The following is a 13,642-nucleotide window of genomic DNA, read 5'->3' on the forward strand; positions in this document are numbered from 1 at the left end:
GATTTACAGATATTTTTTTCCCATTCTGTGGATTGTCTTTTCACTTTCTTGATGATATTCTTTACAACACAGAACTTCCTAATTTTGTAGAAGTTCAATTTATTTATTTTTATTGTTTGTGCTTTGGTGTCATATGTAAAGAAAGTTTGGCCAAACTCAGAGTCACAAAAATTTATTCTTATGTTTTAAGAATTTTACAATTTTAGCTCTTATTTTAAAATCTATGATTCATTTTGAGTTAATGTTTGTATGTGTTATAAAGAAGGGATCCACTTTTTTTTTTTTTTAATGTGGCTCTCCAATTGAACACTGTACCATTTCTTGAAAAGAATATTCTTTCCCCAATGAATAGTCTTAGTATCCTTGTTAAAAACCATTGACCATAAATGTGTTTATTTCTTGGTACTATATTGTTTTGATTTAAGGGTGCGTTCTCTAACTTTTACTCTTTCAAGATTGTTTTGCTTATTTTTGTATTTCCATATGAAATCCTAATCAGCTTGTTACTTCTATAAAATTGCCACCTGGAATTTTAATAGGGATTGTATTGAATCTGAAGATCAACTTCAGGAATATTATTTTCTTAAAAATATGAAGCTTTATGCTTCAGAAATGTGGCATGTCTTTCAATTTATTTAGGTTTTTTTTTTAAATATCTTATAACAATGTTTTATAGGTGTCAAAGTCATACTTTTTAAAAGTTTATTTTTAAGTTATTTTCTTTTCATGGTATTGTAAATGGAATTATTTTCTTAATTTCACTTTCAGATTGTTCATTGCTAGTATATTGACATACAGTTGACTTTTGTATTTCAGTCTTTTATCCTGGTATTTTACTGAACTTATTAGTTCTAATAGGTTTTTAGTGGATTCCTTAGGATTTTCTACGTAAAAGATAATGTCCTCTGTTAATAAAGATCAATTTTCTTTATTCTTTCAAATCTGGCTGCCTGTTCTTTCTTTTTCTTGCCTAATTGCCCTGGCTAGGAACTCCAGTTGTGGTATTAAATACAGGTGACAAAGTCTTTTTCCTGATCTTAGGGTGAAAGTACATGCAGTCTCTCACCATTAAGTATAATACTAGCTATGGGTGTTTCATAGATGCCCTTTATCAAGTTGAAGAAATTCCCTTCTATTTCTAGTTTGCTTAGTATAATGTTTAAATTATTGAATTAAAAATAGTCATTACTCCAATTTACACTGGATTCAACCTTTTCTTTAGAATTCACATTCTGTAGAGACTGCAGTAACTAAAATATTCTTCAATTATATTAACAGCTCTTCTGCTTTTATTAAACAGTGCTTCTGCTTTCTAGTTCTGTGAACTTGGGCAACTTTAACTTCTGTGCACCTGAATTTCCTCATCTGCAAAACTGAGTTTGACTGATTTTTAATACCTACTCTATAGGCCCTTTTAAAGACCAAACTATTTACAAGTAAAGCATCTAGAAAGGCAGTTGGCCTCACTCATCATAAGCACTAGTATATCTTAGTTGTTACTAAGAATATGCATAATTTTTGCATGAATTTATCACAATACATTTTTACGTGTACAGCTTATTTAGAAGGCATTTCTTTAAGAAAAAACATTTTTTCAAGCTTTGTTTCAATCTCTTGGTTTTTTTCAATGATACATATTTCTCTTATTAGAAGAATATTTAAACAAACTTGTCTAAGGCTACATAGATAGCACCTACAAAATCAGGTAAAACTCAGAAACCCTTGTGCAATCTTTGGAAAGTTTTTAAGTTAGTTTGGTTTGTGTCTATGCCTTGCCTGTTCCTACACATAACTTCAGTTCTTTAGATCATGTTTCTTTTAAGGAGCTATGTACCATGTCTGTAAAAAAACTTAAGAGACATCTTCCTACTTTCGATATTTAATTAGCTAAACTTCTTCCTTGGAGAACATGAATTATTAGCTACGAAAAGCAACATATCTTACTTAAGAGACTAGATTCATTAAGGACATCCTAAAATATAAAGAACTACGTTTCTAGGCTTTTTTTTTTCAGAGTAAAAATAATATTTTGTATTCTGAGAATTCTTCTGCACATAAATTGAAAGAAAGGAGACAGATATATTTTCTTGTTTCCTGTTGTAATGAGCTAGACAGATAGATGAGAAGTTTCAAAATGAAATTCTTTGAATTTCTTTGAAGTCGACTATGAGAGCATCAGTTGCAGAATGTTAATTTCCTTACCTTATGAACAAACCATTGCATATGATGTACTCTCATATTATAAAACTTGAATATCATTTTGAAATCATTCTTTAGTTTTCTAGAAAACTCTATAATCAACTTCCCCACTTTTGATAGGAAATAGATTTTAAGACAAGTAGCCATTTGGTCCAACTCCTAATATAAATACCCAGAACACTGAAAATAGTTATCACAAATCTCTTGTATTAAAGCAATTCCTTTTCTTGGTAGACCCTCACTAATTTATTGACTCTTGACATAGTTTTCTAGTTGTCCAGTACAAAAAGCTTGAGACAATACCTGAATACATAGATTTGTAAAGTATTTGGGTAGAAAAGAGACCTCAATTTAAAATGAGACCTTAAAAAATGAGCTAAAACAACAACAACAAAAGCAGAAACTCATAGATAAGAAAATATTTTGAGGGTTACTAGATGGGAGGGTATGGAGGGGTCAGTGATAAAGGGCAAAGGAATTAAGAAGATCAAATAGATAGTTACAAAATAGTCATGGAGATATAAATTATAGCCTAAGGAATATAGTCAATAATGTAATAATTATATAAGGGGGCAGAAGGGTACCACATTTATTGGGGTGATCATTTTGGGAATTATGTAGATCTCTAATCAGTATGTGGAACAACCAAAACTAATAAATTGTACGCCAAGTATAAATGAAAAAAAAAAAAAACCTCATTGAATTGTACATAGTAAGTATGAGCCACTAATTGTCTATTATATTTTAATAAAGCTATAAAAAAATTAAAAGACTAAGCACTGGTAAGAATGTAAAGCAGAAAAAAATGAGAGGTACAAAATGATATTATGACGGTATCATAACAGATGGGCTGGAATTATCAAAATTATTCTTTACCTTTCTCTTAGGAAGGCACAAATGTGTGTGGTATATTTTAGAATGATTTTCTTCAAAAATAGTTAAATTTTTTTTAAGCTTGACATATGAAGAGGTAAATGGCAGTTACTTAGAAAATTAGCTATGTCAAACACTTCGTACCTAAAAACTGCTTAAATTAGGTATTTTATTTTCTCAATTTTTCTTCACGATGGTTTGGTGAAATAACATTTATCCTTACCTATTCATTAGGTTGACAATTTTTTGCCTGTATTCAGTAAACTATTGCTATATTAGACTTAAAATGTCAAATAAGTGGTCAATAATTACGTTAAATACAGTGGATGTAAAAGTAACCTTTGTAACTGTAAAGTGTTATATGGAGTTCATTGTTGGCCATTTCATCACCTTTAAGACTTTGTTTTTCTATGCTATATTCCTTAAAGAAGGATAGGTGAATATAAGAGGCTGTAAATGAGCCAAATGACTTGGCCAAAGGCAGTGAAGACTAAAGGTAGACAGGTGGAGGTAGTCAATGGACAGTTGTGTGTAATATAATAAGAACCAAGAATATACAATTTTGTGGTCTTATCAAGTGTTGTTATTCTTTTTGGTTTTTACGGAGGTAAATGATTTTTTTTGAAGTCTTTCTCTTGTTTTTCATATATAAGTGCATATTAAATATTTGTGGGAATATTTCAAAATGGGGAGTTTGAGCTTTATAGTATGGGAAGCTTTTCAAATTTTTAAGTTAGGAGTATCAACTGAATAGATTTGCTATGTTCTAGGAAAATGACTTTAATACAAATTGACATGGAGAGATTAGAAACAGAAATTGGAAAGCTATTATAATTCAAATGAGAGACATATGCAAGCTATGGGACTTTGGAAGGGGGTGAATATTAGAATATTAGGAATATATTCAGCATTGTTTGGTGACTGCAAAGATTAGGGACCTTGTAAAATAGATAGGAGTCAAAGGTGATTCTGAGGTTTCTAGCGCGAAAATTTATAATTAACCAAGATGTAGAACAATTGTCAAAGTAGAATTAAGAATGAATAAGATAGGTTGTGTTTTGATTACGTTCATTGTGCACCGACTATGTGATATCCATTTAGCATTTTCTACCAGACAATTGATAGTCTACTACTTCCAATTTTATTGATCTACTAGTCAGATGTGAGAGCTGAGGCCTAAGAAACATAGATATGAGCCGACTACATTAAATAGATAGTGTCCAAGGGAGGTATCTATGCAGGAATAAGACTGCTAAGAACTGAAACGTGAGGGTACACATGTAAAATTGGGCAGTAGAAGGGGATCCAGTGAAGGAAATTTGATAGAACACTTGAGAAAGTAGTAACTCAACAGAGTGAAGCCAGCAAGACAAAGGATAGACCACTTCACAGATGACAGTTAACACAAGTGTTCATAGTGATCTTTTTTTTAAGAAACTTTTAATTTCAAGAGTAATGTATTATGTTATTTAAAAAATTACTGAAAAAGTTTTAAAAGGTAGAGAGTGAAAAATAAGAGCCTCTCTCTCCACCATGTTCTTTCCTGAAGTGTAAAGTGTTAAATTTCTTCTGCATCTTTTGAATCGTTTTTCTTGCATATACAAGCATTACTGTATTCCTACTATTTCAAATGCAAAATTTTTTACGTTTTAGTATTTCTGAAATTAGTATGTATCTTACAAATGATATATGTTAAATTTAATGAATTTTTTTCGAGAAAGACTGGTATTAAATTAATACCATCTGAAAATCAAGGAATAAAAGATATATAAATGAATAAAAAATATAAGTACATATATATTTGTAATATATCAAATCAAGAAAATATAGTTATCTAAATATATAAATATGTGATATGTATATAAATAAAATATATAGAAACACATATCATCCCTCTTTTATATACAAGTGGGATTAGGAATACAACCATATATACACATACTGTTAGAACATGCTTTGTAAATTTAAGATGTTTTTGAAATACAGAAATTTATATATTTAAAATTACCACATTTCATCAATTCTAATAGGTACTTTTTCTTAACATCTCTAAATTCTAGTTATATTTTACCATTGCTAGCATATAGACTCAATGAAAATATAGTAATTAATATTTTCTTGGCTGCATATTATTCTATGGTACAAGTCTTTCATAATTGTTCAACCAGTACCTTATTTATGGATTAGGCTTTTCATTGTTGTCCAACATGGTTTTGGGTTTTGTTTTGTTTTTATCTTTTTACTATTATCACTCTTTTTCTACTTTAAATATTGTATTTATTTTGTTATATAAGTGCTTATAATCTGTATTGCTAATTTGCATACATTATAAAAATAGAATAGTGATTAACATCTTGTTTTTGTCTTTTTATAATCCATTCTCCACATTGCAATTATGGTCATCTTTTTAAAAAGTAAATGTGATCATGACAAACATGTAGTGTAGTGTATAAATTCTTGTCATAGTCCCTCTGCTTGTAATAGCCTTCCCAAATTTTTGCTTTGCCTCTCAGACTTCAGTAAGCTCTGGTGCCATTGTGGAAGACAATCTTCAATATCAAAGGTGTCTCCAGCATAGCCCCCTAAGCTTAACTTCTTTCAGCATTTATCTCATTGTACTGCAGATGCCTTATTTATTTTTCTATCTTTTGTATCAGGCTTCTTTAAGGTCTAGGACTTTAGCTAGCACAATGAGTGGCTTTCCACTTAATAGGTCAGTAAATATTGAAAGAATGAATAATTCTGTAAAGTATTTTAAAATGTTTACAAATATCTTTTAAAGATTGGCCATGAAAAGCTTTTTGCTATGCTGAAAAGGAAAGTAAAAAGAAATTTACAGAGCTATTAGACTAGCTTAGAAGGAAATGAAAAATATGTTGGTATTATAAGAGCATGCTTTCTTCTGTTTTTAACCATCATAAGAGGCAGCAACAACCAAAATAAAAATGTGTTCAAGAGGTCTGTTATCTACCCAGCTAGGGCATTGAGAATTGTATGTCAAGAAGTAGGTACCTTTATAAAGGAAAAATTACTTAAGGATTTGGATGAAGAAATATAATTGTAGTTATTAGATGGCTAAATATAACCAGAGTGTTCATGCTATCTCTCACTATATATAGTGAGTGCTTTCTCCCAGGTGCTTCCTTCCCATACTCCACACACACCAAAAGGAGAAAAACAAACAAAGCAATCCTTTGTACTTACATTTCTCAGAATGAGTTATTACATGAATTACAGCATTAAAAGGAGGCCTCTAACCTGGGCTATTTTAATAATAGGAACAATGATAATACCATCTTTTCTCCCTAGTTGTTTATACTTAAATAGCTTTGACAATCTCTTATCCACCATGACTACATGATGGATAGTATTCCCATGTACAGCACATTCCTTACTCAAAAAAGTATGTCAGAATGCACTTAACTGAAAAAGAGAGAGAAAATATAATTACAGTATCAGTAATATTGAATACTCCTGAAATTAAAAATGAATTAAAAAATTTGTAAACTTTGGTACTTGATTATTAGTAATAAATTACTGTGACATCTTAATTGAGAAACTGTACTTCAAAAAAGCAACTCTACATATTATTTTACATACATATAATACATATATTATTGATTCTTACAATGGCCCATATTTTGGGTAGAAAAGGTCATGAAGGGCAATGAGAAACAGTTGTCAAAGGTCACACATTAATTAGGGCAGGAGCAGAAACTAAGTCCCAAGCTTCTTGTTTTCAAGGGCCTGTCCTTTTCCCTTCAAACTACATTGCCATGTAATGGTCTGAAAATGACAATCATCACTAAAAGGTAATGCGTAAATTTTCATGTATTCACATATTCATTTATATGTATATATATAATATATATACACACATATATATGCATGTACTGCCAGTGAATCATTTTTTAAGTATCTGAAAACTGTTCTACCAGCAGCAACTGTCTAAAGCTTCACTTCCACCTCTCAGAAATACATTAATTAAAATTAATGGGTTTCATGTGTGTAATGTTTGCATTTATCCTTATTTAGTATACCAGCACAATTCCTGTTTCTTTAAGGAAAAAAATCTGGCATCTTATCGAATGTTCCTATCAGCACAAATAAGATTTAGCACAAAATTTTGATCTCATAAGAATTAAAACTTGAGCTCTATTTATTTTATGCTAGGAATTTCAGATTGCTTTTTGTTATTTTTATAATGATCTCCACAATGCCTTTGTCTTCTAACTCCAATTTTAAAATCTCACACTCCAGGAAAATTAAAAGCATCAAGGAACTGTTAGCAGTCCTGAACAAGAAAATGAAACACAAGCTATGGCTGAAGGAACTTCTTAGCCAAAGTAGTGACTCATATCATAGTCTTATATCTAAAAAGATAAGCACAGTGGAAATGCCACTGTTACATTGTACAAAGAAGGTTGTCACTGTGTTGAAAAGTATCACTGAGGATTAAGGAAAAGGACTGTTGTCTATGGCCATGCCACCCTGAATGTGCCTAATCTCGTCTGATCTTGGAAGCTAAGCGGGTCAGGCCTAGTTAGTACTTGGATGGGAGACCACCTAGGAATACCGGGTGCTGTAGGCATTAAAAAAAAAAAAAAGAAAGAAAAAGGAGTGTTTTTTCGGTAATAAGTTTTAAAAATATGGTAATTAATGAAAATGTTGAAATTTGGGGAAAGAATTCATTAGTTCTACATCTACTTAGCTTTTTTGTGGTTGTATACTACAAAAGTTGATAATTCAGACATAATTATGTTTTACTGAATAATTGATAAGCAAGTGCAAAATTTGGTATTCTATTTTAATTGTTAAATGATATGAGATTTTAAATTATTTTTACTTTCTGTACTGCCATCTATAGAACACTTAAACAATTTAATAGCATCCTAAAATTTGGACTACATCCCTAATTGACACTTCAGAAAATTTTGAATTAGTAAGTTTTTTCCACTGTTGAAATATTTATGATTCAAATACAGTTTTCAAATTGAAATAATTTTGTGACATTCTAGATGTTTTGATGGCTTCTATAGGCTTTGAAATAACTTCATTATAGAACCATAGATCTAGAAACAAAGTCTCTCAATATTTAGGGCAATAACAGTGTAAAAGCCCATGCATTTTTTCCTAAAAAAGAAGACTATAACCATTATGACTATTTTGAAAACAAATTTTATACACTATTTTGAAAAAATACTAACATAAGTTTTAGTTAAATTGATTAAGTAAATTTTCCTTTTTCCTTCTGGTTTCTCCTGACATGTCTCAATTCTTCCTAAATTACACATTAAAAACACTGTACTTCTAGAAGCTGACACAGTATAGCAATGACCCTGTACACCTCAAATGACTCTAGAATATTGTTCTTTCACAGAACGGTACAGAAAGTAATGAATTAGGTCAATGAAACCGTACAAAATTATTGCCAATATGTTGCTTACTATGGCAGGGGTAGTCTTGTTTGTTACCATGCAAACATCTGAAAACAAACATATAGAAAATTTTCAACAAATTCAAAATGTTTCTGTGAGAATATTTGATTTAGAATATAAGCTATGTAATATAAACAATTCACTCTTGGAACTGGAGGGACCTATCTCATTGACCAGTTAAATTACTCTTCCAAAGAGGGACTTATGACTCCTCATCAGGAAAGACAGGGAGGAAAATTAAGACATTGTAGAGGAGAAGACAGTGATGTCAAATATGGGTTTCCTACCAAAAGTCCTAAGGAGGGACCTGCCAGTTCGCAGACCTTGATTGGCCATCCAGCTCTGTCTCCTGTAGCGTGTTCCAGGGTTGAATAGCAGCAGGTATTTACTCACTTAATGATGGCTCATGATTCTCCTGGACAAAGTTGGGGGACCAGCTAATATTAATATATTTTAGAAAGCTCACCAAAAGTAATTAGAGTCAAAATAGTTTAGGCACTTAGTAAGTAAAGGTTCACTTTACCTGAAAACTGCATTCATCCATAATATCTCATTTCCTCATAATGAGATGAATGAGAAGTTCTTTGTCATAAAATGTTCTATAGAGATCATTCAAAAGGACTTACTTTCATGCTGTTTTTGAAAGAGGATTATGAGTCAAGTTATATTACCAACTAATTGCAATAATCGATTATCCATGTTCTAAAGTATAAATTAGAGCTTATTAAGTAAAAGACTGTTGATTTTACTGTCTTTACAAACATTAGCTTTCTGAGTTCAGGCACTATCTCTTAGTCGTCTTTGTACTACCAACATCTAGATACACTGTGTGACATATAATGAGTGTTCAATAAATCCTTAGTGAACAAATGAAAGAATGGTCTTGGTATAAAAGTAAGGTGGGAAATCTCTTTTAACTTAGTTAAAATGTATTTATTTAAATAGGTTTAAATTTATTTAAGTTAATTAAAATTTATTTTTTGATAGCACTCCAAATTATCGCTGTTTATTATAAAGAACTAGATCATCAAAAGTGAGTTTCTTAGAAATGGAGATTCTTTGCCTTGGGCCCTAGATTTTCTAATTCAGTAGATCTGGAATAAGGCTGAGGAATCTACATTTTACTAACAAACACTGTGAGTAATAGCACTGTGTGTGATTATTTTACAGGTATTAAGTGAACCATACGGGGAAACACTGGCATCCAAACCAATACCCAGGTCATACCTGAACTGCACAACCATTCTCTTTTCTTCTTCCAATTTGTGAAAAATCTTACATTTCTTTTTCAAGAGTAATATTGATATTATTTTTACCCCAATCTCTATAATATTGTACAGTAGTGTCCCCTGATCTGCAGAAGATATCTACAGTGGATGCCTGAAACCACAGATAGTACCAAAGCCTATATACTGTTTCTTTTCCTATGCATACATACTTGTGATAAAGTTTAATTTATAAATTAGGCACAGGAAGAGATTAACAACAACTAAAAATAAAATGGAACAGTTATAACAATATGCCACAATAAAAGTTATATGAATGTGGTCTCTCAAAATATCATATTGTACTGTACTCACCCTCTTCATGTGATGTGAGATGATACAATGCCTGTGTGGTTAGATGAAGTGAGGTATATTGATACACTGGTCAAAAAGATGATTAAATGTCCCAGGCAAGATTTTATCATGCTACCTAGAATGGCACACAGTTTAAAACTTATGAATTGTTTGTTCTTGGGATTTTCTATTTAATGTTTTTGGACCATGGTTGACTGTGGGTAACTGAGACCATAGAAAGCAAAACCACAGATAAGGAAGGACTACTGTACTTAACAAAATGGGAATCCTGGACCACCAGCATCAGCATCAGCTAGGTGATTTAATAAATCACTCCCAGGCAGAATCTAAGATCTAAAGAAAGCTGTGGGGATGTGGGGCTCAGTGGCCCAGTGTCTCATCGGCCAATGTAAGTGGCTTCTAACTTAACCTGTAGATTATATTAGGATTTTATGATTATATTAGGATATAAGCATAATCATAGTCTTCAAGGGCTTCCTATTTTGTTCTTTGCTCCTTTTTATATAGATGCTTTTATTTATATTCATACTCTATTTGGGACTCCTCTGCTTGTAAGCTTCTATGGGCACCTTTTACATTATCACAATGTCTTTCTTTCCACTGGAAGGAAATACTACTGTCTTTTTTACACTTGAGAAATATAAGGCCTAGGTGGAGACTTTGTAAAATCATCCTATATGGTAGCTGCTCTGTCACTATACTCTCTATGTTATTGAACGTTGTGTCCCCATAACAAAAGAGTATTTTAGAGAAATCGTTTATCAGTCATTTTTACAGTTGTTATAACATAAAATCTAGTTCTAACTAGCATTTAATACATACGGTGCCTGGTACCTAAAGTACCCACATAGTACTTGTTGAATGAATAGACAGAAGACAGGAAGGAAGTTAGGAGGGCTGAAAGATCCACTGATTTTTTTCATTTTCCGACCTACAATTGTTTAGGAATTTTTTTTTTTTTAATAGAGCAAGGTGCATACTGGGAAGAGGTAGGCCTGCTTACAAAAGACAACAATTGAGAGAAAATAGAAAAGATTTAAGAAATCAAAAAGCACAGTCTTCTGGGTCCTATTACAATGAAAGCAAATAGCACTACACTCATTGACAACTAAGGCCACCGTAATAGTTACAACACATTCACTAAATTTGTTAACCAGAAAAGATCCCAATTTTCATAAGAATAAACTTTTATTATCAAGAAAAGTTTTATTATTCTTAAATGTTCATTCTTTTAAGACTATAGGAAAATGTATTATATCTACAACTGGTGCTCCAATGACTGTTTTATTCCACATTGTTTCGTTATAATGTTGATGAGATGCCCTTGGGAACTTAACTCCTATATATCAATTAGCCTGTGGTAAAATTGGTTTCATTATATGTCATTTTGCCAAGGACCTATCAGCATATTAAATGAGCGCTTACTGTACTTAGAAAATTTTTCTTAAATATTTTAAGTGGTGAAAGAGTGCTATATGTTTTTAATTATCTGGAAAAATCTCCTTAAAGTTTCTAATTCATTGATGGTTCCACATGAGTGAGATGTTGCATCTTTTCAGCATAATGACCTCTTCGCCTAAGTGATGTGTGTGTGTGTGTGTGTGTGTGTGTTCCTTTTGGGTACTATTCACTAATATGTAGAGGAAAGAGCTTTGATGTCAGACTCGAGCTAAGATTCTATCCATGTGACTTCTCAAACTTTGTTTCCTCAGTAGTAAAATGGGAATAATTATGCTTGTTGCATAGATCTATTATGGGGATTAAATAAAATAATCTACTGAACACAATGCCTGGCACATTGAAAGTTCTCAATAAATAATAGTCAAAACTATTATTAGAGGATCACAAAAAGAATTTATATGCATTATGGTAGTTTTTTAGGGTCTGTTCCTTCACGTTTTAATATTTTTTAGAGACTAAGGCTGCTTAGTCTACTATTAAAGTCTACTGTTCAAAAACTAGAATGAAAACAAAATATACACAGACAATGCATAAGTTATCCTCTGTTGCTTTTACCTCTTATTGTAAATACAAGTTCTCTAGATTTTCAATAGGAATGGATCTTCGGTGAAGTACATCCATATGGCAGTTCTAAAATGTAAAAATTAACTGCTTTTTTGATATCAAATAAGCATAAAAATCAAATTATGTTGCTTAAAAAGGAATACTCATACATCTTATCCCATCTTGCATAACACAAAAATAGCTAAATGCTTTTGCTCATAAAATCATATTTGGAGGGTGACTAAGCATGAGACAGTTCTCAAACAAATCTTTGAGAAAGTTATACAAGAATGAAAATGAGATTTCAGCTGTAATCAGTCTCTTCATCTAGGTTAGTTCAGTGAGGGTAGACTGGTAAATTTTTTAAATCATCAATTAGTCATACATCATTTTTTAAGATATTTTGGATTTCACTGGAATATTAAATCCAATATGATTTCTTTTTAACCAGAACAAGGTTTTATAGGCTATAGCTACTGTGTACTTCTTTCTTTTATAGGCACATGCACATATTTACATAAGAATATTTGTTCATTTACATAAAATCCATTAAACAGTGAAGCCTTATCTGAAGGATGATTTAGTAATATCTTACGTATTCATATACTCTCTTTGCTACTTGGAAAAAAGGATAGTTCATGATTAACAATATAGTTTTTATTGGAAAATGGGGGTATTGATAGTACTATACCAGAATGTTACTTAAAAAAAATTTATAGTTAGTGTCTCAGAATACATATTTTGGAGAGATTATGCAATCATTCATAGAGAAAACCAAAAAGTTTACCTCTGCTATTTCTGAGATTTAATAGTAGTTTAATTTCTGTTTCTTCATCTCTTAAGGGAGCATACTTTTTATATTTTTAGAACAGTCTTTGTGTAAGTTTTTTGGGGGAGTAATGAAATGTCATTTAGTGTAGAGTATATTTTCTTTTTTCATATTATATGAGATTTGGTATTGCAGTTTACCTTATAAACCTTAGATTTACAAATTATAACATTTCAAGTAAGTTACTCTCAGCATATTGAGGTATGAATTTTCCCTTGTTTATTCCCACGTTGTTATTTCCATTTGGATAAGCTTTCCTAATCTGACATTTCTGCCTTCATTTTGTTTTCTTCTTTGTTTTTCTTGTCATTTTGCTTGTCAGATATAGAAAATAGTATGTTTAAATAAAACCATATAATTTTCAGAAAAAAAAGCGAGTTAAACATACTATTTTTAACTTATTTTGAAAAGAAGAATAATTGTCCCCAAATTCACATTACATTAGGAAGATTTGTTTTCAGATTTGAGGATAGGTATCCAAATTGCCATTATTGTCATGAAGAAAATATTCTAGAGTATTTTGGAATATGAAAAAACAATTTTCTGCTAAATGGCCATGTACTGTCTGGTCTTTGAACTGAATCTGATTTAACTTACTACTTATCATGCCCATGATTTTATCTTAATTTTATCTTAATTTTAGATAGATAGATGATAGATAGATAGATAGATAGATAGATAGATAGATAGATAGATAGATGATAGATAGATAGATAGAT

The 13,642-nt window shown here is 31.1% G+C and overlaps 1 long non-coding RNA gene and 1 pseudogene across 1 annotated transcript in view; both read left to right on the plus strand.

Moving 5' to 3' along the window:
* LOC112470258 overlaps positions 1-13,642 on the plus strand; it is a 175,109-nt gene that overhangs the window by 86,589 nt on the left and 74,878 nt on the right. The gene's annotated exons all lie outside the window — the stretch shown is intronic.
* LOC112470605 lies at positions 7,546-7,663 on the plus strand (annotated as a pseudogene).

The sequence above is a fragment of the Pteropus alecto genome, unplaced genomic scaffold (assembly GCF_000325575.1).
Source record: "Pteropus alecto unplaced genomic scaffold, ASM32557v1 scaffold3, whole genome shotgun sequence".
Classification (NCBI taxonomy): domain Eukaryota; kingdom Metazoa; phylum Chordata; class Mammalia; order Chiroptera; family Pteropodidae; genus Pteropus; species Pteropus alecto.